We start from the raw sequence: 24,722 nt of genomic DNA on the forward strand, positions 1-24,722 counted from the left end.
ATGGCTTACCAGCATGTGTACGAAGCAGGGCACAGGCTTGTTCTCCACTGGGTTCCAGGCCAGCCCATTGTGGCGTCGTGGGGAATAAACAGACTGACGGCTCTCTAGAAGCAGCTCTCTCATCTAGCAGACGAACAAGTACGGCACTATTGAGAGGAGAGCGTGGCTCCATTCTACCATGAGTAGTGGCACTCCTGGCTTCCCGCCAATGGACAACTAACATTTACTCCACGTTTATGCTTGCCAGAGTTGATCCGACACTCGCTTTCAGGACGGCACAAAAGTCCTCTCGACAAGATGCTGCATTAATTCATCAGACGCGACTCAATGTGGCTTTTACAACTCAGTGGCGAAACCGCTTGCGGCAAGTTAAGTCTCCATGATATTGTCATTGTGGTGGTGACCTGGAAGGTATAGGGCACAACCATCTCCATTGCCCGCACTACCAACCTTTTCTAAACGAGCTGTACTCTCGCCCTCTCACCATGTCGAAATTGCTTGGTCCATGTTCAAATCCACCCCACCAACGCTCTGCCCTAAAAACTCTCCTAAACTCTTTGGACACCGTTCCTCATATATTTCACCACATTACCACCAGCAATGGGGTAGAGTATAGCCCCAGGCGATGAAACTTTCCAATCATCATCATTAAAACACAGTCGTTGTGTTCATTCTTAATTATTTAATACTTTCCTTGCTTTTGGAGCACGTGTGCTCGGTTTATTGCAGAACGAGACGCGTTATACGTGCCCATCGATTGGGTACCAGGGCACATCTTTGACACGGCCAAGCTTACTATATGCATGAAAGATGTACGGATGGAACGTTGTGTCTGCTGGATGTCTTGGCAACAACCGCGACGTCCAAACGATACAGCAACCCTGGCCTTGTTCTGAGCGGTGAATATGGTATTTCAACCGAAGCTCAGACCCACTTTTCAACGGTTAAGCCATCTTATTTTGTTGATGTTGGTTCAGCGAAAACCCATGTAACAGTATCCATATCAATCTTGTAAATAAGCTCCCATCGGCGTTTGCGAAGACAACTCACGTCCGACCGGTATCGCACGCTGAGGCACGGTGAGGGGTAAATAGTTTCGTCGCGACGAAATTTCTGCCCTTTCGTTCGGCACTCCAAATAGCAACGCAAATACAACCAGTTCCAATGCTGAGCCCGATCATATGGTGAACGAGTTCTCGGAGATATGGTGAAGACGGGGCTGTCAGCTATCACGATGCCCCCTTGACGAACGTGCGCTAGTGTTCGGCCGTAGCACCTCGTAGTGTTGAGCCGCCAGCTCAGTCATGGTCCTCTAGCTCACCATGTGGAGGACCGAACGACTACCTCCCGCCCATTAACCGCTACTGCTGTCGTTTACCTGGTCATATCTCCCGATTGGCAAGTACGCTAGGACTCCAGCTCAAATACTTCATTCTACATTGTCTACTAGCGCATTGTGAACTACTTGTGCAGGTTGTACTAGAGCAACAGCTGCTGCTCCGAGTTTGTCTCTGTAAGTCTGCCTCACTTTATTCCAAAGCATCCCTACCAATGCTGAACAGCCGATCTACTGGGACACTGCACGGGACCAACGCTTCCTCCATACTGCGGGAACGCTGACCGCCGAAGTGTTTTCTTATCAGAGCAGTGGTAACGTTTTCTATTGTAGACATGACAAAATTAAGTTTAATTTGAGGACCTTTACGAGGCTAGAGTGCCAGCGTTTACTGCTGTGTGAGGGTACTGCGAGAATAGCCTGGCATATACTGAGGTTTCACCACGGGTAGCCTCGAGTCGAGGGCCACCTCCGAATGCAGTGGACGCGCCGCGCGCTTGTTTCTGAGTAGCGGTGGTAGCTACGCCCTTCTCACATCTCCATTATTCCTTTAGAGCTACGGGCAGTTCTGTAAGGCACGAATAACAAGCGGCAAATGGTAGTGAAAGAAAATGCGCACGCTTTTCAAAATTATTGCGAGAAACTGACGACTCTGGAAGTAACTAGCTATTGTACAATAGCTAGTTACTTCCAGAGTCGTCAACTTTCGTCAACACTCGTAACTTTCAGCTGTAACTGGTTACCATTTTCACAAAACTAGTTTTTGTAAAAAGGTAACTAGTTACAGCTGAAAGTTACTTTCTTTGGAACACTAACTAGTTACAGTTACCATACTTCTAAGCTGCTTCCCAGGACGGGTTACCTTTACGGTACCTTTAATATTCAAATTTTATGGGTTTCAAATGCGGATGTATAGCACTTGAAAGGAACCGTCTGACTGAGGGACACCGGAACTGAATTTTTGTGCTGCCAGGCACATGAAAATTACATCATTTGGAGCCGATTTGTGGTAGAACAATTGGGGCGAAGCGAATATGTGCCGAAGTGGCGGCCCGCGTGCCTCATGTGGCCCGCCTGGGGTTGCCCAGCGGCCCGCGTGAACCCCGAGCAAAAAAAAAAAAAAAAAATTCGGCCAAAGCTTCATGAACGGTCGTAGCGTTTTCACTGGGCTCTGTACTCGTGCAGCTTCTTTGGCGTTAATCAGTGGTAGAAAGCTGTTGCCACTGACCTGTAACAGCTGACAACTCTCTCACTAGAAAAGAGGAACGGGGCCGGAGGCCACATGACAATTCAGCGAAGACGACAAAAGTAACACAAAGACAACCATCGAACGTCAAACTTCCAACTCTTAATCATAACCACCCTTTAATCATGTGAAAATAGGTTAAAAGTTTCGACGTTGCCTGTCTTCTCTCTGTTGTTTGCGTCGTCTTCGTTGAGGAATATTTAAACCTGTCCCTGCGTCTGATGTTTACATGATTAATATTACTAGTACATCCCTACTAAAATTTCTAAGCAAACCCTACATGGCCTATTTGTAATACTGGCACCTTCAATCCCACGACAAACGGACCGGTTCAGTCGCAGGCTTGGTGGTCTCCCCAGTGAATTCGCGCAAAGATTCTTCGAGTGCTGGAGGCTTGCAACGGAAGTTTTTCGCTCGCCGTTTTCCGCAGTTGTTAACGACATGCCTGATTAACAAATGGAACTGATTGACCTGCAGTGCGATGCACCGATAAAGAACAAGTTCGCTGAAGTTGGTGCGGCTTAGTTTTTGTCGTACGTTGAACGAAAGTTATCTGAAGAAACTTATGTTGTCGGGGAGAAGCCTGTCGATGTACGATAAATAATAATAATAAGTTGTGGTTTTATGTCGCAAGACAACTATGTGAACGTACGTCTGCGAGCAGGTGTTTTCGGTGGTGAACCTGAATGAGTTACACTCACTAACGAACACCTCAACGCAGTCCTCATTGCAATTGTGCAATCACTTAATGCACGCAATAGTTAAAAAGAAGATGTGCCAAATTTCCTCATGACACAGCAAATAAAAAGGATTGCTGACCCTGCGATTGAGCAACGCTAGGTAACCCCAATATATATGTTATATGTCGTTTTAAGTTTTGTGTTGTGTCATCTATATCATCTATTGTGATGTGTCATCTATATCAGCATACCACAAAGCCGTGGTATGCTGCCAGCGTAGTTCCTCCACGGCTCAATGCGGCCCGCGGCCATGAATGAGTTCGGCACCCCTGACTTACGGGAAGAGAGTGCAGAAAATATATATTAGCGCGTTTGCATTCAATTCGTGCTAAAGACCTCTCTAACATGGGCGGAAAGGGGCGGAAATTGCAGAGGCTGAGGTAATAATTAAGACAAACACAACAGGAAAGCCTCCACAACGCTCAAGATATGAAAGACGGCATTCGTCGAAAACTCGTCTTTCAGATCTGCCAACAGAGGGCTTGAAAAAAAAAAGTTCTTTTGTATTTCAAATAGTATTTTTACAGTTTGTCATGACGATGCAGCGGACGTTCTCTATTATCCAATGACGTATGGCAGATACTTTTATCTGGAGCGCCACATTCCGGAAATACCACTGGAAACTGGACGAAATTTCGAAGATCTCGTTTTCAGACGTCGCTAGCACAAGAGGTACCGCGCACGGAAACACGAAACTTTCTTGATTACGGGTAATATACCACACAATAAGGGGCGTGGTTATTTTACCTGCGAATCGCAAGAAAAAGGAGCTAAAAAACTTGATTTATTGATTCATTCGTGCCCAAGAACAGCCACAGGGGCCTTGGTGTTGGTGCACATAAAGAGAGGCAGGGAAGTAGCAATTACCATACAATGGCAAATACCGCAGATACATCCTAGACGCGCACAAATACGTACAACACAAGGACAGAATACAATGCAACACAATGAGTACTCGCAAATAGACATTGAGTGAATTAATGAAATTGAATGAATTTGTGCCAGTACAGGTAACAACCAATAAATAGAAGAGAATAAAATAGAGAATAGATAGAGAATACAGAATCTATAGAGAATACAGGTAACCACAATGCGCTAGGCTACTATACAGGTAACCTGAAGGCACTAAACTATGATAACACTAACAATGATAATAATGTGATAATACAGGTACCCAGAACGCACTAAATTATGATACACTATGATACACAGGAGGCAATGTCACGCTTGAATGCAAACAAAGCTGAAACCGCGTGTTTTGCGCGGAGCGCAAAATTGGCTGTTGAATGGCGTTAACCCAACAAAGCTAAGGTAATTAGATAGAGAGTGAGTGAGAAATAACATAATCCAATATGTTGAATCTGCCGTTAGCTGTCTTGAGGTTGTGAAAAACCGAATGAAAAATGCTATGCGGCCGACGCTAGCTGATGTATATTTTTTTCCTGCCAATTTAAATAACTTTTTGCCAATAATCACTTGCGTCCCGAAGATTTTTATACTCCACCAGAGCGAGGCGCCGCAGTTCATTGCTTACAGATGGCATTTTTCAATGGGTGCTTTCTTTATTTCTTCATTTCTTAACAACAGTCGATTACAAAGACACCCCTGCACCTGATGTGGTGGAGCTTTCCGCATTGTCCTGTCCTTTACATCAAGAGATTATGGCAGCCCATTAGGAGAATATGGATTTATAAAATACAATTTCGGCGCAGCATTCTTCACAACAGCAACGAGAGATACCACAGCGCATTCATCAATACACAATAGAATTACATAATTCACAAACCTCTTGAGGCAAACCAAACAGCTTTGTCCGGAAGTTTGACACAAGTGATTAGCAAACCATATCTTGCCTATAGGCTTCCTGCATGTGTAACTCCGGCTGACAAGCGTGACCGCTGTGTCGCCGCGCTGCTCTAGCGATCGCCGTGTCGTTTTCTCAATGAAAGACATGGAAGGCCGCCTTTGCAATACAGGTAGCCGCTAAGGGAATACGAACTGACAGGTACGGCAATTCACCACCAGACATAAAGTTTTATGCCTTTCCCAGCAAGCCATATGAAAGACAACGAAGGGAACAATGGGGTGGGGGGGAATATATTTATTAGACGAAAGGAAAAAAAAACGGGGGAAAGCGAACACTGGATTCGACTTGTACGCAGGCAGAACTGCATAGAGAACCGCCGCCGCCTAGATGCATGCGTAGGTAACGTGAAAGCGTGTGAAATATCTAATTTTACAGTGCAGATGGGTCCGACTGGAGACCTGCAGCGCATTCCATAATCTGGTGTGCGCATTTTTTGGGGAAACCAAAGTCTAATGAGAAGAACAGCCCAAGCTACAACCCTTCCATCTTTCCACCCGTGTAGGGTGGAAAGATGGAAGGAGGGCTTTTCATGGGCAAAAGGGCATTTCTTTTGTTTGGCCTTCTTTGGTATGGCGTATGTCAGATGAAAATGTTTCAAGGAGTTTCAGAACTTGTCATAAAGCATTCTTGCAAATACATTTCTCACTGTCTAACTCTCGAAAAGCATGACTCCCTGCATATTGCCTTGAAAACAGCTGCTTGCAATATCTCTCATGTGAAAATATGCAAAGTGACACTAACTTCCACTATGCAGTGTTTGCTCCAGAAAAAAGCGCCAGATGAATGTTGTGAAACAAACACAGGAAGTACGACCTGCATCTCTGCCATGCTGCATTGATCTAGATGAAATGCCTGCCACAAGCGTCGGCGAGTGTACCCCTCACCAGGATGTCGTGCCACCCACTGAATGTAAAACTGTAATTATGTGTATAATATTCTCAGTGCTCGAACCTGTAATATTTTTTCTTACTGTGCATGGCAGTGTTTAAAACTATCATTTGCTTTCTTCCCTTTTGCAGGTGGCAACAATGAACACTAGGAGGACTTCGTTGGTGGGGTTGTTCTGTTTTGTTCCCTTGAAGGTGGAAATGCATCAATCAATCAATGAAGGTGGAAACGCATCAACAACACGGCTGCAAGAGAAGGGCAACGTCATGCATCCCACTATGTCAAAACAAGCAGTGTGGTCCCAATTGCAAAGAACCATTCTTTGGATCAGATTGAGGTTTTAGTGGCGCATGAGCAACGAAGGCTATAATGCACCAACACCATTCTTTGGTGGTTACAGTTCACTGTCGGGACGAGAAAGTACACTGCAAGATTTCACGGCGGTGACATTTCAGATATTTGTCATGTTGCTCACCTTACTGCCAGACAACTCGAGGAGGTCTCATAAACTGCCTTTACAGGACAAACTGCTGCCTTTCCTCATAATAAGGAATCGTGGCACTCCATTTTCCTTTTTCAGTGCAATCTTTGGTGTACACAGCACTGCTGCATCCCACATCTTCCAGCATCCAGCAGCTAAGGACTGCAACTAGATGGAGGATATTTTGGTCACCACGGACTGCCATTCAACGAACAATGCTCACCAGTTTCTGCAGACTGTACCCAGAACGGAGGTTCATCATAGACTGTACAAAGTTGAAAACGGAGATGCCATGCACCCTCTGTGGAGTAACGTAACATGTGGTGCTTCCACTACAAAACAGCCTACACAGTAAAATACCTCATTGGCATCGCACCAAATGGGCTGATTACATTTGTCTCTAAAGGGTATGGTGGTCGAGGTGTAGATGCAGAAATAATAGTTAACTCATGTTTTTGTCTCTGTTGGAGCTTGGAGACGTCGTTTGCGGACAAGGATTTTCCAGGAATATGTGCTGGTGTGGAATCTAAGCAAGCAACACTTGTCATGCCCCCATTTGCCACAAATCCACAATTGACAGAGTCTGAAGCTGATGCAAAGTACAACACAGCGCCAGTGCGCATCCAGGTAGAAAGGGTGATACAAAGATTGAGGATATTCGATGTATTAAATCGTATGACCCCACATGAACTTACTCCATTCCTTGATGACATACTGTACGTGTAGAAGGCAACATTTCCTTGAGCTTGAGGAGGGACGACGAGGACGGAAAACAGCAACAAGACAGGACGAGGCTCAGCCTCGTCCTGACGTGAGGGTAACATCGTGATGGTAGCATCGCCTGGCCGGGAGGTGCATGTCAAAACTTGCATGTAAACCGCCCACCGTGCAGCTGTTGTAGCGGGAAAAAATACGAATGAAGTCGGCCCAGGGTGAAAAATGTGAATGAAGTCTGCCCACTACTTCTAAGTGTGCATGTCCCTACTTGCGTGTAAACCGCCTACCACACAGCTGTTGTAGAGGGAAAAAATACGCGAGTGAAGTCGGCCTAGGTTGAAAAATGCGAATGAAGCCGGCCCAGGTGTGATGGCACCAGCGCTTGGTATGGTTGCTGGTGTGCATGTCGCTACTTGCATGTAAAGTGCCCACGCGCCATCTGAAAGAAAAATGCGAACGAAGTCGGCCCAGGCGGAAAATTCGCCAAAGAAGTCGGCCCAGAATGAAAAATGCGCAACAATAAGGGCACGCTCAGCCCTTCGGCCCGCTGGTAAGCGCTCGGACCGCCCCTCACCTGCGCGCCGCCCATCGCGCGCTGGAAAAAAAATCGCGAGAGAAGTCGGCCCAGGTTGAAAAAGTGCGCGACGGTAAACGAATGCACTGCCCTCCGCCAACGTGCCGACCACGGATCACTTCATAAGAATCTGATTAATTAAATTTGTGCAATATTAGAATATTCAACTTAGCTATTGTGCTTGAAGTTACGTACATCCTATCACAACTTTGTAATTAAAACTCCACTATGGTGCTCACATATAATAATGTTATACTTTTATAATAAAACTTGTCATTTTGATTGTAATCATATTGATTAAAAATATCTGCCTTGATTAAATGTGCTACCCCATTTTAATTCTGATTCATTGAAAACTTGTGTGTATGAACGTTTATATGAAAATGGTGTATGATGTGTGATACCCCTTCAATGCTATAGCATCATACCTGTAATAAGCATATTCTTTATTATGTGTATTGTATTGTGTTTCTTCAGCTTCAGGTTTTTTGGCTGGGTTTTTCTCCTTCACACAGAGTCATAACATAATTCCTTGCACTAATGACTTTAACAAATATATTTTCAGTTGTACTTTTGTGTATAACTATCCTTTGCATGTCTATATTTGCATGTAAACCTCCTAGTAGACACCTGTTGTAGCGGGGAAAAAATTTGCAAGTGAAGTCGGCCAGGCGGAAAAATGGCGAAAGAAGTCGATCCAGGCTCAAAAAATGTGCGAGGGTAAGCGCGCGTAGCCCTCCGGCCACGCGCCGCCCACCAGTAAGCGCGAGCAGCCCTCCACCCGAGGGCCACCCAACGGGCGCCGAAAAAATACGCGAGTGAAGTCGGCCCAGATGCTGTGGGTGTTCGAACCAGGCTCCTAGGGTCCGTACTGGACTGTACTGGACCGTATACTACTGACGTTATCCGCGAATTCGAGCGAGGCGTCCAGCCTACGTGACTAGATATACTTGTTGAGCATGTTACGTAGGGATGTGGTGTCCGAACTCAGAGATGTCGCCGAAATAACTGGGTGCACCGTGCTCCAATAAGACGGACGTGGCTTCGCGTTCGCTCATTTTAGGAGGGTGCCCGTTCACGCATGGCCTGGCATGCATCGCGCGATGCGAGCGACGTGTCCAGCGCCTGATCGCGTCGAGGGTCCAATTCTAGGGCTTTCACGTCTTCGAGTAAACCGAAGTTGTATCGCGATTTCTTTTACGTGAAACAAACGTTCAATTCCGAAAGGGCTTCCCTCAAATCCGTTTCCAGATCCGAGGTAACACGAAAAGACATTTTGGTTTCGACCGTTTCCTCGAAAGAAACCTTGAGTTTCGTATCCGATATTTAAAAAATCGTTGCTTATGCTAAGATCCATCAAACCGACTTTATAGTGATCCGAAAGCTGAAGCGGACTATCGAAAGCTACCGGGAAGGCATTGAGTTTATTCGAGGGAAACTTGTCCATGCTGACGTTGGAGAGGAGGCGTCCGAAAACGTAGATGTCCGACGTCATTTTCCAATCTCGACCACGTCGCTGCTCAGGACCCAACTGTCGTCTTCTTTGTTGTACTCGAACCAAGGAAAAACTCTGACCGTCGACTTTTTAGTTACTGACACTTTAGTTACTGGCCACTTGTGGGCGTCGTCGCGGGTCACCACGAGCCCCTTCTCGGCGTAGAAACATCCGTTCACTTCCTTACCCTGGTAACCTACCAGGTGCATAATGGGAAGGGAGGTGTCTCTCAGGCGGGAGACGGTGAAAATCTGAGGAGATCAATTCCCTTCCGAGATCTTTTGAAAAGGTTTTCTGTGCAGTAGGACCCTAATTTTATCCCCAACTTTAAACTTCTTTTTCACAAAGAGTACGACGAGCTTACGTTTTATTTTATTGAACAGTTCCAATTCCTTTTCGAAATGTGTGTTTCCAAATTCTGTGGTTGGTGGTGGTGTAGTCGCGCACGATTTTGGGAAGCATGGAAACGAAGTGGTATTTTCTGGTCACCCTAAAAAGCTGAATATTCCGTCGCGCAAAGTTCTTATAAATCGTTCGGCTTGTGAAACCTTGATGGGTGAAAATGTGGAATAGAGGACCACCATTTTTCGTGCGAGGTACTACTTGATAGTCTTGTTGTAAAATTCCCCTCCTTTATCGCAAAGGATGCGTGTAGGAACGTTACCTCCACCGAAAAAGTCGTATCATCGCCTTTTTCATTTCGGCAGGACGTTTTGTCTTTAGTGGGAGGGTGCGCATAAATCGGGAGGGATTTATAGAAAAACCTTGATGGCATCTGCCAACATTTCCGCTAGGGGAACACCTACATACCAGTTACCGTTCCTATTGCCCGTTCTTTCAGATAAGCTATCTCAACGGGGAGTAGACGTAACGGTAACCGGCGTTGAAACGTTTGTACTTTGAAAAGTTGACGAGATTCATTTGCCAGACGTCGTTTATATTGAGGGAGATGATGCATCTCCTGTTAAACTTCTTCTCACCGGATGGTGGAGAGCGTATGCGTGCAACTTCTGAGTCTTTCTCAACGATTTTTTGCTCAAGTGACGTGCTTTTCTGTAATGTTCCACGCCACCCACTCCCTTTCTTCCTATCCTTATATCTATGCTTCCATATGTCGACCACGCTACTCAGGCTTGCTGTTGAGGATATACGATAAGACTTTGACATTGCCACTCTCCTTCGAGGAAAGAATGTTTCTGATGGCGCTGGTCACTTCAATTCGCTTGGCCATTGGAGGGGGCGGAAAAAAAGTCTAAAACGGCGGAAAGCAGGAGATGAACCACCGACGAAAGAACGCCCTGTCCTCGCGGCTAAGGGAAATAGCGCTTCAAACGTTGCAGATTCTTATGAATCTTTTTGTGGGCAAGCCGTCGTAAAAAGCGTTTGCGCTTCTTCAAACGCGCGAACATATCCCAGTCAACCAGAAATCTCCTAGGGATGTCCCCATAAAGTAGCAAATGTCGTATAGGTCTGGACGTCCGGCAGTCGTCACATAGACGTCCAAAAATTGACAAAAAGTTCGTTGCATTTTGGACATCACAGGGACGTCAAATAGATGTAGAGAACGAGACACTGAGATGCGCTTTGTTTTTCACCATCATTTTGTCGTCTTATGTTGTTCCAGAAGCATCCTAGCATCTCCTGACGCGAACAAGCTATTGCACCAATCGAGCAGCTACAGAAGGCACTAAAAACATTTATTTGTCCAAATAATGCCTGTAGACATTGATACAGCTGCCGCATCGGTGCCCTATTTCTACCGACCCTTCGCGTTACGCACCTTGTTGATGGATGTGGTGGTGGTTGCCGAATGTAAATAGTGATGACACTTGTGATACGGCTGCAACTGACGAAATTCGGCTGACTAGTGCCATGAAAAATGTATACGATAGTTTTAGAGATAAGACCAACGTTAACTGCCTTCTGATCAATTTATTTAATTTATATGACGTTATTGCTTTTTGAAACGGTCTTAAACTAACCGTTCGTGATTGCATGGTGTCTTTCGCCTATTTCATCCGTCACTCGTTCAGTTAAATTTCTGTGGCGGCATTGTGGCGGCGTCGGTTGTTTTGCATGGCAAAGCGTCGAGTTCTTTGTCATTTGCGGTGTCATGGAGCAAGCGAAACGCAACGTAAATATAATTTTGTTCGTTGTCTACAGGCGATAGAGATTTCTAATTGAATAGATCTTGTATTTGTCTCGTTGGTGAACTGTGCACGACGACGCGTTTTCGTTATGCCGAAACAATGGACAACTTAAAGTACTTGCGTAGCAAGGCTTCGGTACAAGCTCGTAGTGAGATAATAGCTTTCCGCGAAGTGCCGGAAGTTCAAAAAGGTAGTCAACAGGTTCATCCTCTAGTTCATGCCCCTTAACATGTCAGCAGTCGACGTCTAAGAGCGCTGATGACCACATAAGTACGAAGCACTTGTCTAGGACAACCGTAACAAGTTGTAAACCATCGACATCTACGAGTCATAGTGAACAGATGCTTTGCATACATACTGGACCGTTGGCTGGAGAAAGCTCGTCTCAAACATTTTGTCAGCAGTCGACATCGATGACCAATAATGAGCACGTCCGTTGCGTAAATACAGGACTCTCGGATGCAGAGAACACGTCGGAAGTTTTCCAGGCTACAGTTACCGCGAACAATGGTGACAGTTCATCAGACACCATCAGTGAATGTTCTGACAGTCCTGGCCTCAGCTGCAGTGAAGTATGTGCTCATTTAAGAGCATGGGCGATCATTCACAACGTCACTCAAACTTCAGTATCGTCGCTTCTAAACATTCTTAGGCAGCATGATTCCTTGCGTGAACTTCCAAGTCACTGTCGGACACTTCTGCAGACCCCTCGACTCAGCTCTAGATACGTAACAACTCTTCCCCCAGGGGAGTACTATCACTTTGGACTCACAAATTGCATTCAGTATGTTCTTGAAAACGCTGTCAACATTCCAGAACAGATTCACCTAATTTTTAACATTGACGGGCTCCCACCATCGAAGAGCTCAAAAATGGAGTTCTGGCCAGTGCAGTGTAAAATCAAGGAACTCTCAAACGTGCCACCATTTGTTGTCGGTGCCTATGTTGGAGCTTCAAAACCTTCATCACCTAACGACTACCTCCGTAAGCTTGTTGATGAGCTTGTTGACCTCCTCTCTGATCCAATCATAGTTAATGGTTCAGCAAAAGTAATAGTGTTTGACAAAATGATATGTGACGCACCAGCACGTGCCTATATTTACTGCACCAAGGGGCACACTGGTTTTTCAGGATGCGCTAAATGTACAGATGAAGGAAAATATGATGTCAATAGAGTGTACTATGCGACGGAAGTATCAACATTAAGAACAGACGAAACTTTTCGTAATCAGGAAGACTCTGACCACCACCGTGGCCTCTCCATACTGACTGAGCTGCCAATCGACATTGTGAAGACCTCACCGTTAGATTATATGCATCTCGTATGTCTCGGTGTGGTCAGAAAGCTATTACTGCTTTGGGCGTCTTGTCCACTTTCTGTGCGACTGGGTCCATCAGAGAGGAACACCTTGGCTGCAAAGAGCCTGGCTCTGAAAGGACATATTCCTAGAGAGTTTTCGAGGAAGCCAAGGGGTCTCGACGAGTTAGAAATTTGGAAGGCCACAGAACTTCGTCTCTTCCTCCTCTACACAGGCCCAGTTGTCCTCGAGGGCATACTTCCTCAGCAACTGTTTCATCATCACCTAACTCTGCACTGTGCATGCACCATCCTCTCACACCACGAACTGTATCTTACTGAAAATGACTATGCTGGGCTGCTCATGTCAAATTTTGTGGAGAAGTTTGCCTACTTGTATGGTCATCACCTTGTCTCCTACAATGTGCACTGCCTCCTACATCTGGCAGAGGATGGAAGGAATCATGGCCCCTTAGATTCCTTTAGTGCGTTTGACTTTGAAAATAATATGCAGGCCCTAAAAAGGGTGCTGAATAGGCCTGCGTTCACCCTTGCACAATTGTACAATAGATTCCGTGAGAAGCAGCTAGCTTGCATAAACGCCTCTTTAGTGCCAAAGAAAATGGGACTACAAAATCCACACAACAGGGGCCCCCTTCTTCTCGCCTGTACCTCACCACAGTATGAGGTTTTTGTAGGAAATTCTTTCACTCTGAGAACAACCTCTCCTGACAACTGTTGCATAGTGCAGGGACATATCATTGAAATACAGAACTTTGACAGGTTCGAATCCTGTCATCGGCTGTGCCGTCTGAGGTTTTCCCTGGGTTTTCCGAAGACTTTCCAGACGAATGTCGGCACAGTTCCCCTTGAAGTCGGCCCAGGACGCATACTAACCCCCCTGTCCCCCACTCCTTCCTGCTGTCCTCTCTTCATCTGTCCACGTCTATACGCCGCTCATAGCCACAGTTGCTTCGCGGCGCTAACACGGGATTAAAAAAAAAAGAACTTTGCTACAATGCAAGGTACAGGGGAGCCTTGCATCATTGGGCGCGAGCTAGTGCATAAACAGGACCTGTTTTGCAAATCCTTTCCATCGTCCTTGGTTGGAATTCACATTGTGTCCAAAGCAATTAACTGCAACATATGGCCCCTGTCCGGCGTAGCCAAGATTGTTGTATTACCATACGGATAGGATATGTTTGCAATCCCAATGCTCCACCTGCACTAACGTATAGCACCATCACCGTGAAGCAATACTTTTTGTGTGTGTTTGTGTACAAAGTAGTACAGGTTTGTATTCAGAAGCATGACCATATATACAAGAACCTAATCTATATTTTAGACACCGTATGCCATTGTCAACTTTATTCTAAAAGACGAAGTTGGAGCTGTACCATGCACGTGGCTAGAGGGCAACCAATGCAAATGGCCCAGGCGTCCTGCCCACACAGTAGACAAAATGGTCCAAAAAGCTCTCTCTCCTGGTGAAAACTATGAACTGCTGGACGTTCAAGTTAAAGGAGTATTCGGTAAGCTTGAGCTTGAACCCACGCAAAAATGCGTAACTTAGAACTCTGATTTCATTTTTCACAGAAGCAAGAAAAATGCTTTTTTGTTTTGTTTTTGTTCATTTATTTACTTTGTTCGCAGAATTTTGCTGGTGCCTTTTGGCATATACTATATACAACCAGTTTCGTCTCGGGAAAAAAAATATATACCTATTTTTTTTAAATCCCAAAAGTTTAATTTCGATCACTTGCATAATCTTGTGTGACGCTCATGCGCTGTAGATTTGCGTTATTTCAAACGATTCTTGAAATAATAAATTCCAGTAAGCTCAGAAGGTCGGCCACCTTCACAGGCACCAGTGCTTCCATCTGAGAATACCGTATCAAATGCAGGTAATTTGGTAACGTGATTGGCCGACATGGAGCATGTGATGACAAAGTGTGTGGTTATGTGTAAGGCTATTGCATGAAATTGCTGTTTTTGAGTGCATGCTTATTGCAGTGAAACCGCCTGCAAAACGTTCAGCAGCTGACCCCTGCCACTCTCTGTCAGAAGAGTCGTGTTCAGGTAATAACATGACGAGCCGCTCACTGACCAATGAATTTGTATGCATATTTGTGTTGCAGTCCAAAGCATTCCAAGGAACGAACAACACATGCAATGCCACCAAAAGTCTCTTGCGTCATTGCTTTCAGGTAGGCATGCTTGGTGTAATATACCTGTAGTGCTAATTTGGGTTTACTTGAAAAAGGTCAGACTGGTGAGCGCACTGGAAGCCAGCAAACTGCGAATGTCACTGAACAAGCAATAGGTATGGTCAACTAGTACCTCGATGTGTGAGACTCAGAAGCTACGATATGTCACAAGTGAATTTCATGCCCGGTCCGCTACACAGACACATTTCACTTTTTCTTATATTTTTTGTTTTTCCATGCAGATGATCCACAGCTGGATTTCCTTTCCATTGAGGGTTCATGACCAACTTTATGCATAGATCCGAAACACAGATTTCTTTTGTACGCGAAAGAGTGGAGAGGTGGAAACAGTGAGCCAGGTAACTTAATGGTCCAAATGGACAACTGCCTTTGTGACTAACTAGTTGTTCATCTTCTTTTCAGTGCAAGACTCACACATGCTTCATTCGTTGCAGGGAGCCCCTATAGTCATACATTAACTGTCCCATATATATAAGGTGCGTAATTAAAAACTGGCCAGAATTTTTAAAACTTGAAACATTAATTTTTCTCAATTAGAATAAACAGTGATGTAATGTAAGACAACGGGGCCATCTTTGGGAGGTACCAGTTAACTTTGTAACTATATAAGACATAGAACTTGGCTTCAATGAATCCTTGGTACCTTTCCATGCCCTGATGCCATTGTCGTTTTGAGAAAAAGGAATCCGCCGAGGAGGAGTCGATGAAAAAAATAGCAAAGATGCATTTTTTTGCGTCTTTTCTTCATTTTGTTGATTAGCGCACCTGTAATCCTCTCTGGCGTACGTCTTGCTCTCATCCTACGAGAATATGATAGTAGGAAGAGCAGATGAAACTGCCCGTGCCGGCTAGAAGATAGACTGCCCAATAAACCATAAACAGCCCATGGACGTCCTCATCTGGTCCAGACGTCCTCGTCCTATTTAAACATCATTAGGACATCCATAGGCAGTGTCGCAAAGGCTGTCAATAGCGTGACATCCTCGGCATCGTATTTTGACGTTCTCATCAGGACATAATATAGTTCTAAGGTGAGGTGTAGGTGTCACTTTCTGTGCTCCTCCTGATACTTTTCACTTGCTTAAATGTCATCCCAGTGGAATTAGATATGGAGACAATGAGGCACGTTCCCGATACAAGATTTTTCAGTTTAAACGGAGCAAAATGGTGTGTACAGTTTGCTATTTTTGCTTTTTGGAAATATCCAAATGGATACCTACATGTGAATTAATTACCCAGGAAACAGTAAGACACACATCATGTGAATTGTCATTTATTTTACAGAGCCAGGATTCCAGTGCAAGTTTGTTTTCTGTCAGACTTACAGGGTGCTTTTGGAATGTGTCACAAGAAGAAAATTCTGTGCATTTTTATATTCATTTGTTGCAGCAGACTGCACGATAAATATTTATAAAATGTGCCGGCTCAGTCAAAAGGTACTGAATACTTTGTCACAGCCCTGCGACCTTTCATACCTCAAGCTAACTTACCGATGCGTACCGGATAACCCAAAATTTAGTTCGCACATGCACTCATCCATACACAGTATGAAATAATTGTTAAGAGGTTTTCATCACAATATACAAAGTATCTCAGAAAAAATGTGTTACAAACTAAACGACAAAGCAGTGTCCCAGGCAGAAGAAACCTTTGAAGGGTTATCGAGGCATAGCACCCAGGCACGGATCTGGGGGTCCAGGGGTCCGGACCCCCCCTCAATTCCAGACTTGAACATAGGGTTCAGTGGACCAATCCCAGCATGCACGTGGCACGTGTCCACAGCAGACCCCCCCCTCGGGAAAATCCTAGATACGCCCCTGATACCACCCTAATATATTCCATGGCTAATACATCTCAATGTGGTGGGCAATAATTTGTGTAACTATCATAACCAATCCAACATTTATTTTACTAACTATCAGTAGGGCAAAGACAAAAATTGGAAAGCTGCCAGTAATGAGAAGCATCCGAGACGATTTTGTCAACACGCACCTTTGCCTAGCAAACTTTTTTCATGAAATGAGGAAAGTGCAGGTACATTAAAAATTATCAACAATGTGACAAGCTTTCAATGCAGTTCCAGTGTGTGCTAAGTGCATCAAAAGCAGCATATACCTTAACACAAGGAAATCAATTAAACCTCTGTATACAATAAGGGGTGAGTCGAAAAATCCCAAACAGAGAAAACTTAAAGTGACAAAGTAATTACAGCTGGGATTCCTTGAATAATGGAAATGCGAAATGTGTGACATATATGTATGTGGTTATTCTACACGCATGTCCTGTTCGCATGGATTTTGGGTGTGTGACTTAGCACAAATTGAACTAATTTCAGGAACATGACATATCCCCTCTTTCAATGTAACACCGCATGCACAGGATTACTGTGTAGAAACAATCAGTTTTCACGAGTCAGATTTGATGCTTGAACGATGGTAATGCAAGGTGGGGTGAAGTCATTAGTGTGTAGTGGAGCGGGCTTACCGCACTGCTAAACGAGTACAATATTGAAAATAATGTCCAGATGACAAGCATAATATGACGTATTAGCTTAGTGCTCACATTTCTTCATATTACAACGCTCAGTGGCACTGCTGACACAGTCACGTCAGGTAGGGAGAATATATTTTTCAAGTCGAAGTCCATTCCGCATCGTAGCAAGATAAGCTACACCATTTGTATGAGTGCATAGAAAACGGGCTTCATATCTGGCTGTCCCTCCCAATGATGGCATACATACATTTCCTGTACTTTATACCCTCCTGTAGTGAGTCGAAACATTGCAATACAGTCCAAAATTTTCTTTCATATGACATATGAGGTATGTAGATGTCAATGCATCAAATATACTCAAAAGGAGATAAGCTGACTTATCCCTGTATTGCACACGGAGGTTCAATTATTGCACAATTTTTCATGGCATGCTGCATATAATTCACTAATGCTTCAGAACTTATATCTTGGAAATTGCACGAAGGAATCCTTTGCACTTGTGACGCCATGAAGCATAGTAACATTGTGTTTATCACACTGGGTCTCTGTGTGGGATGTTCACCTTGTGGACTGGAAAAGGAGAATGATGCAACGTCATGTCCTCTTGGCCACTGATCGCAGCTGACACATCAGCAGCCAATCAGAGGTGTTCAGCCCCCAGCGATGCATTTCCTATCATACAATCACAGTCAGAGAATTCAGCTAAACCTCTGTTTGGGGTATATATGCCAGTATCAGTTATACTGTTCATCCACCTCACGACAGCCCCGGGCAAAACGACTCAGCTCCCAGAATTCGTTGTATACTCGCCCTGATTTACATTGTTACCACATGAGGGAATGTACCACGCACATAACATCATCCAAGAGCTCCAGAAAAAGTGGTCAAGACAGATCAAGTACACAGAAAAGGCAACGAAACGTAATCAACGAAGGTAGTTAACATTGTCTTTTCTATCTATGTTACCAACGTAAGTGCCTTGACAAGCCTTGTGATGACATTTGGTCCCAACCACAAGAAGAGTGAATGTATTTCAGCGTTTGCACCTTGCACAACTTGAAAGTCCAGCATGATTTCTGCAATGAGGGGAGTACAAAACGTTCAGTGATACAGTAAGTTTCACACAGGCATACTGATACCGTGGTACACTTCCAGAGAGCAACATCCTCTGTTTGTCAATGAACTGAACGAGGAATAGCTATCAAGGCTGAGATGCGTGTTGTGAACGTCATCAAGACTTGGCTTCACTTCCCGCATAACTGTAGCTTTTCCATCTCACCTGGGGTGAGCTGAAAAAAAAATCTCATTTCAACCATTTAGGGTGAACCCATCACTCATTTATGAGCTAGTCTTGTCGCAAAAATCAAGCGCGAAGAAGCACAATGAATCGACAATCTACGTGGAGCGGCCAATCATCGTGCTCCTCTGCACCTGCTGAACTTTCTTCATTTGTGAACTTGCCGACGAGTCTTGCACCCGTAGATGGATTCTTCTATCTACAAGGTTCATTATAAAGATTGACAGAGACATTTGCTTGAGAAAATTCAGCGGGTGAATATGAACATGATGCGTAAATGCACGAATGGTGTGGGCAGACTGTCCAGCAAAGGGTGGAAGATGGTCACCAATAAACCACGTGGACCTGTTCATGAAACTTGAGTTACACCAGCGAACATTGATGGCATTTAGCATGCTATCCTTGAGAACGGGTGAGTAACAGTTCGCGACACTGGCAGCCGAGCCTAACATCTATGTCGTTAGTGTTGAGATAATCATCCATGAGCACTTACTGTTGCACAAAATCTGCACCTTACATGGATGATAGTCTCAGAACAGCCACTGGGGTGGTCTCAATCCAAAGTGGGCTAGTTTATAGTTTATTAAGCAGGTTGTACGTTACTTATATATTCTGTCATGTACAAATTTAGACAAGTGTCCTATACACAAGCTATCGACGCACTTTCTCTCTCCAGCAGTACCCTAGCATGCGGAAGTCGGAACATTCACTCGCTCCGAGGGGTGGAGAAGTGCACTGACAGATAACAACACATGAGAGAAGTTTCAGTGTCTAGTGCTTGCAAAATTATCACCATCAATTTCCCCCTGGGTTTCCTTTTTTTATTTATGTGAGGGTGATTGACTATTTCTTTTCATCTTTTTTAATAAAAGCACACAGAACTGTTCAACCCTAGTGTTTGCTGCTCTTATGAAAAAGACAGCATGGAAGTCGTGGCCGCCCTGGTCGCATGCTTGCACTCAAGAGATGCTGAATGGTGCTAACCTTCCGAGCACACACATACACTGAAACTTCTTAGTGTGCTGCTGACAGCACGCTCCCCCACCTCTCTGAGCAAGTGAATGGGGCCACTTCTGCCTCCTGTTAAGATGTCGCTCCGAAGAAAAGGTACACTGCTGAAATAGAACGTTGCTGTTTCTATGTGTGCCTTCGGTCTTTCTTGTGAGGATGTTCATTTGCAGGCTACGTTGCTATGCGGAACCCACCTTCCAGTTTTTTCAGCTTCGAGCTACCTTGTGCTCATAGCGCGAAAAAAATGCCCGCATCAGAGCATTTGTAAAATGCTGTCCTTACCTTCAACGTCAAACACCCCTGAAATTGGGAAAGTCAAAAGTGAGCCACGCATCGTTCAAGCATTCTTGTTGTTTATCACACAATTGCACATTTTGTTGGGTTTCCGTACGAGCTCGAACAAAAGTAATTTTTGGCAGGCATTAGAAAGTGTGTACTTTCAAGCGTGCATGAAATGTAGAACATTAAGAGATGTTTTACAGAGCAGAATCCACAATTCGATAGCGCTCGCAAATATTGCTAGCACGGCGCGACCATCATGAACAATTTACGTTACAAATAAGCAGCAAGGAAAACAGCTTATGCTCCCTTCTCAAAATACTGAGATATATTTCGCACGGTCACCTTCAGCTGCTGCATGAAACGCTTCCAGTTCTATTTCATTTTAGATATGAAAAGTTGCTACTTACTTCATGGTGAAGAGCATCACTCCTCACTGTAGATCGCCATCTTTGAAGCATGGAAGCATGCTCGTAGCACCCCTAGTGGAACAGAATTCCTAAGTGTACATTAACGCCTTCTAACGCGTCAACATATCCCTGACAGCCCGTTTTAAACTGTTGAATTTTTCTGCTACAGCACAGGCATTTTGTTTCGTGAGCGGAGAACTCTTGGCAAAACTATTTCCAGGGCATCATAGTTTTCGATGTGTTTCAAACGAATTGCATTTTCTCACATGTTTGAGCGCTGAACAATGATTTCTGCGTTTGCCTTTTGAACTTTGACAACACACCGAAGTTTTAGCTGTTGCGCAGCCCGTGTTGTAACATCATTAGCACAGGCATCGACACGACGGCCGTCATCATCATCATCATCATCCAACGTCATTTTGCCGCCCTGCTTTTCCGAGCGTTTTGAAACGAATATATTGCTGCAAGCCAAACGATGAAAACTGAAAGGATATCATCGTCAGGTATTACATTTGTTGTTTTGCTTGTGTAGTGAGGGACTGTTTGGCAGGTGATTTGTTTTCAGAACTAGTAGTGTACACTGCATGCGGGGCACTTTCGAAACTGGGAGACGCAAGCATAGTGTGTGCAGAAGCTTGACTAAGTAGTTCATGTTTTGTGCGATGTTGCTGCCGTAAAATGCCTAAAGCGAGGGACAAGCGTTACTCGTATAATGCAGCACATCGGCAGAGCGAACGTTGGTTTGCTGTTTTTGGTGATGACGTCCCTCCAACAACGTCGACGCATTGTGATACGCCTGCGATAGACGCTGATGTGGACTGTACATCTGTTGGCGAATCTCAAGACAATGATCCAGTTTATTCTAGTGGGTCTTCAAGTGGTGATGATGTCACCACTTTTTCACCTGCTCACGTGGCTATCGAACGTAGACAGATTGAAGTGGCCAGGTCAGACAACTCGGAGCTGTCACCTGGCTGCGCAAGGCGTACCGATGCCAGCACATCCACGGCCAGCGTCTCACACGGTGAGTCGTACTCGGACAATAGCCTGCTCGAAGGACTTCGCGTTTGGGCTGTCACCCGCAGTGTGACGCACTCTGATGTTAGCTCGCTTTTGAAGCTTTTACGGACGCACCCATCCCACTCGGACTTACCTGCAGACGCTCGAGCGCTTTTAAGAACTCCACGCTCCACTGGAACACGAATGATTTCCATGGGAAAGGGCAGGTACTGCCATTTCGGTGTATCAGCAGGCCTTCACACAGTTCTGGATAAGGTGGCTGATGTGCCGCCAGTTATTCCGATTACCATAAACATTGACGGGCTCCCAATTAGCAAGAGTTCACGGAGTCAGCTGTGGCCCATTCAGTGCCTGGCGAAAGTTGGGAACAACCGCCAAATATTTTTGGCAGGAGTGTACTCAGGCGACGAGAAGCCTACATCAGCTAACGATTTTCTGGCACCACTCGTGCGTGATCTGAAGGAGCTGCAGGAGGAGGGCATTACCCTTAATGGTTCACACCATAGCGTTGTACTTGAGAGCATAGTTTGCGATGCCCCTGCACGATCATTTGTGTTTTCAATTAAGTCGCACAATGCACGGTCCGGGTGTCCGAAATGCACTGTTGAGGGTGATTACAAGGAAGGTAGAATTTGCTTCTTGAGAAATGATGCACCGCTGCAAACAGATTCCACCTTTCGGGAACAGCAGGATGATGATCACCATCGGGGGACAACAATTCTAGCGGATCTTCGCATTGACTGTATCGCTGTAGCTCCAATGGACTACATGCATCTCCTCTGTCTGGGAGTCATGAGAAAGCTGTTGAATCTTTGGGTTCATGGGCCAAAATGTGCGCTGGGGCCAGCAGACAGGAACAAGCTCTCAGAGTTAAATGTCTCCCTTCGGAATGAGATACCACAAGAGTTCGCAAGGAAGCCACGCTCCTTAGTTGAACTCGACCGGTGGAAGGCCACCGAGTTCCGTCTCCTACTTCTATACACAGGACCTGTTGTTCTGAAGGCCTGCTTAAGCACAACTCTCTATGCACACTTCTTGACTCTTCACTGTTCTGTGTACCTGCTGACCAACAAAGCTTTGTGCCTAAGATATGCAGACTACTGTGATGCGCTGCTACGATACTTTGTGTCTACTTTCACAAAGCTATATGGCGATCACCATGTGTCTTATAACGTCCACTGCTTGATACACTTGGCTCAAGATGTCAAAAACAAAGGCCCACTGGATGCGTTCAGCGCATTTGCTTTTGAGAATAATATGCAATTCTTAACGCACCAGTTGCGGAAAAGGCATTGTGCTCTGGAGCAGCTGTTCAACCGTATGGCAGAAAGAGAATGTACTTTTGCCTCTGCGAAAGAGCAGCCAGCAGAAACAATTTTCTGTCGTCCCCACTCTGGAGGCCCACTCGTGCCTGAATGTGGTGCACCTGAATATAAAATGATGAAGACCCCACAGTTCGTTCTCAGTGCAAAAGAGGGAGACAACTGCTGCGAAATTTCTGGCGACATTGTGGTGATTTCAAATTTTGCAACGTTACGAGCAACCAATGAAATCTGCATAATAGGAAGAAAATTCCATGTGGCAGATGATTTCTATGTGCACCCATTTCCGTCATCACACATAGGCACCTACGTTGTGTCACAGCTGTCGTCTTGCAGGTATTGGCAGACAAGAAGCCTGCGAAAAATGATGATGATACCATTTCGTGACAAACATGTTGTCATTCCGCTGTTACATCATGAGAACTCCAATTAGTAATAGGGGACATGATGCATCCACACCATTTTGAGGAAAGACTTCAGTTTGTGAATAATTTTTTCGTGCACTATGTTGCAACATTTCTTATTTTTTGTTTGAGGAAAGCTGCCAAACAGTGACTAGGTAGTGTGTATCTTATTAGTTTGGCTCTTTCCAGATGTTTCTGATTGTCGAATTCCTTGAAGAAGTCAGGGATGGAAAATCTCTTGTTGAAATTGTTCCTGCTGCCTGGGTGAAGGGCAGCATTTGTAAGTGGCCCAAAGTGCCTTCTGATAAGGCAAGGCGTCTCATTATCAAGTGTGCTGAGCCATCTGCTTCCTGGGACAACTTTCGAGTTGCGATTAAAGGTTTCTTTTGTGAGTAGTTTTACTATGTCTTGTGTGAATGCTTTTTTAAAGCAAATTACACTGTGTATTATTGAGAAGTGAGCATTCATGTGACACAAAAATTCATATAAAGTTTGTTTCCAGCAACGTACGATGAGGCAAACGACAAGCTTGACTCAGCACAGTATACATCAGACTTCAATTCATCAGCTGCAGAGGGTCGAAAACGAAAGCGGGTTCCACCACAACACCTTGTGGATGATTATACAGAGCTGCCAGGCTCAGGTGACTGCTATTAGTTGACAAATATTACTGCAGCATTGACATTTGGTGGCTGTACTTTTTTTGCAGTTCTAAGTATTCTGTAAGTTATTGCATCTTCAGAAGCATTACTGGGAGCATACTGCACAGTAATATGCAAGGCTGAAAGAGCTACATAACATTTCTTCCTCTAGGTTCCCGACCTACGAAGAAGCGGAAGCACATTCTGCCACCTGAATCCGACACAGACACTGATGAGCCAGATGACCTTCCACCCAGCCTTCCCCCCTTCCCAGGGCCCTTTCCTGAGGGAAACAGCTGTAAGTGTTGCATTTGCATGTCCGCAGCAGATACCGCACCATCATGCTTTTTCACACAAAAAAAGTGTTTTGTTTGCTTCTATGTGAGTTGTGTATGTCAATGCCTAAGGAACTAACACTTGCTAGCTGGCCGCCATGTGACTTCGCCTACCCCAAGTGTAGTGCCAGGCAGCTCCTGCAGCGATCTCTTTGGTATAGAGCACAATATATATGCATTCTAGTTCTCACTTTCTTTGTAATTCCTTTTGTGCTGTCCCACAGAGCTCTTAGAAGAACCCCTGACTCCATACATTTCCCGTGAGAAGCCTTTTAATGGTACACATAGCCTTCTCGGTGACGTGCATGATTTCATTTCACAGTCAGAAGTGCTGCTGCTTTATTATAGAGCATTGCTTGTGTTGCAGTTGGCTCAGGAGGCACTGTTCCGCAGAGGCTGGAGAGCAAACAGCCAAGAAAGACATTGTCCACTGAAGGTGCCCATATTGCTAACTGTACTTGTTTGACGGAAGAATTTCATTTTGCTAGTGC

At 44.9% G+C, this 24,722-nt stretch overlaps 2 long non-coding RNA genes across 2 annotated transcripts; both read left to right on the forward strand.

Annotated features, from left to right (window-relative positions):
* Nucleotides 1-15,072: 15,072 nt before the first annotated feature.
* Nucleotides 15,073-15,468, forward strand: LOC135365831 (uncharacterized). Its single transcript, XR_010413949.1, has 3 exons — nucleotides 15,073-15,114; nucleotides 15,241-15,357; nucleotides 15,422-15,468. It is a non-coding gene; the product is annotated as an uncharacterized LOC135365831 (long non-coding RNA).
* An 8,379-nt stretch (nucleotides 15,469-23,847) lies between these two features.
* LOC135365838 (uncharacterized) lies at nucleotides 23,848-24,135 on the forward strand. The gene is made up of 3 exons (XR_010413954.1): nucleotides 23,848-23,898; nucleotides 23,965-23,977; nucleotides 24,069-24,135. It is a non-coding gene; the product is annotated as an uncharacterized LOC135365838 (long non-coding RNA).
* The last annotated feature ends 587 nt before the right edge of the window (nucleotides 24,136-24,722 follow it).

The sequence above is a fragment of the Ornithodoros turicata genome, chromosome 1 (genome assembly GCF_037126465.1).
Source record: "Ornithodoros turicata isolate Travis chromosome 1, ASM3712646v1, whole genome shotgun sequence".
NCBI lineage: Eukaryota > Metazoa > Arthropoda > Arachnida > Ixodida > Argasidae > Ornithodoros > Ornithodoros turicata.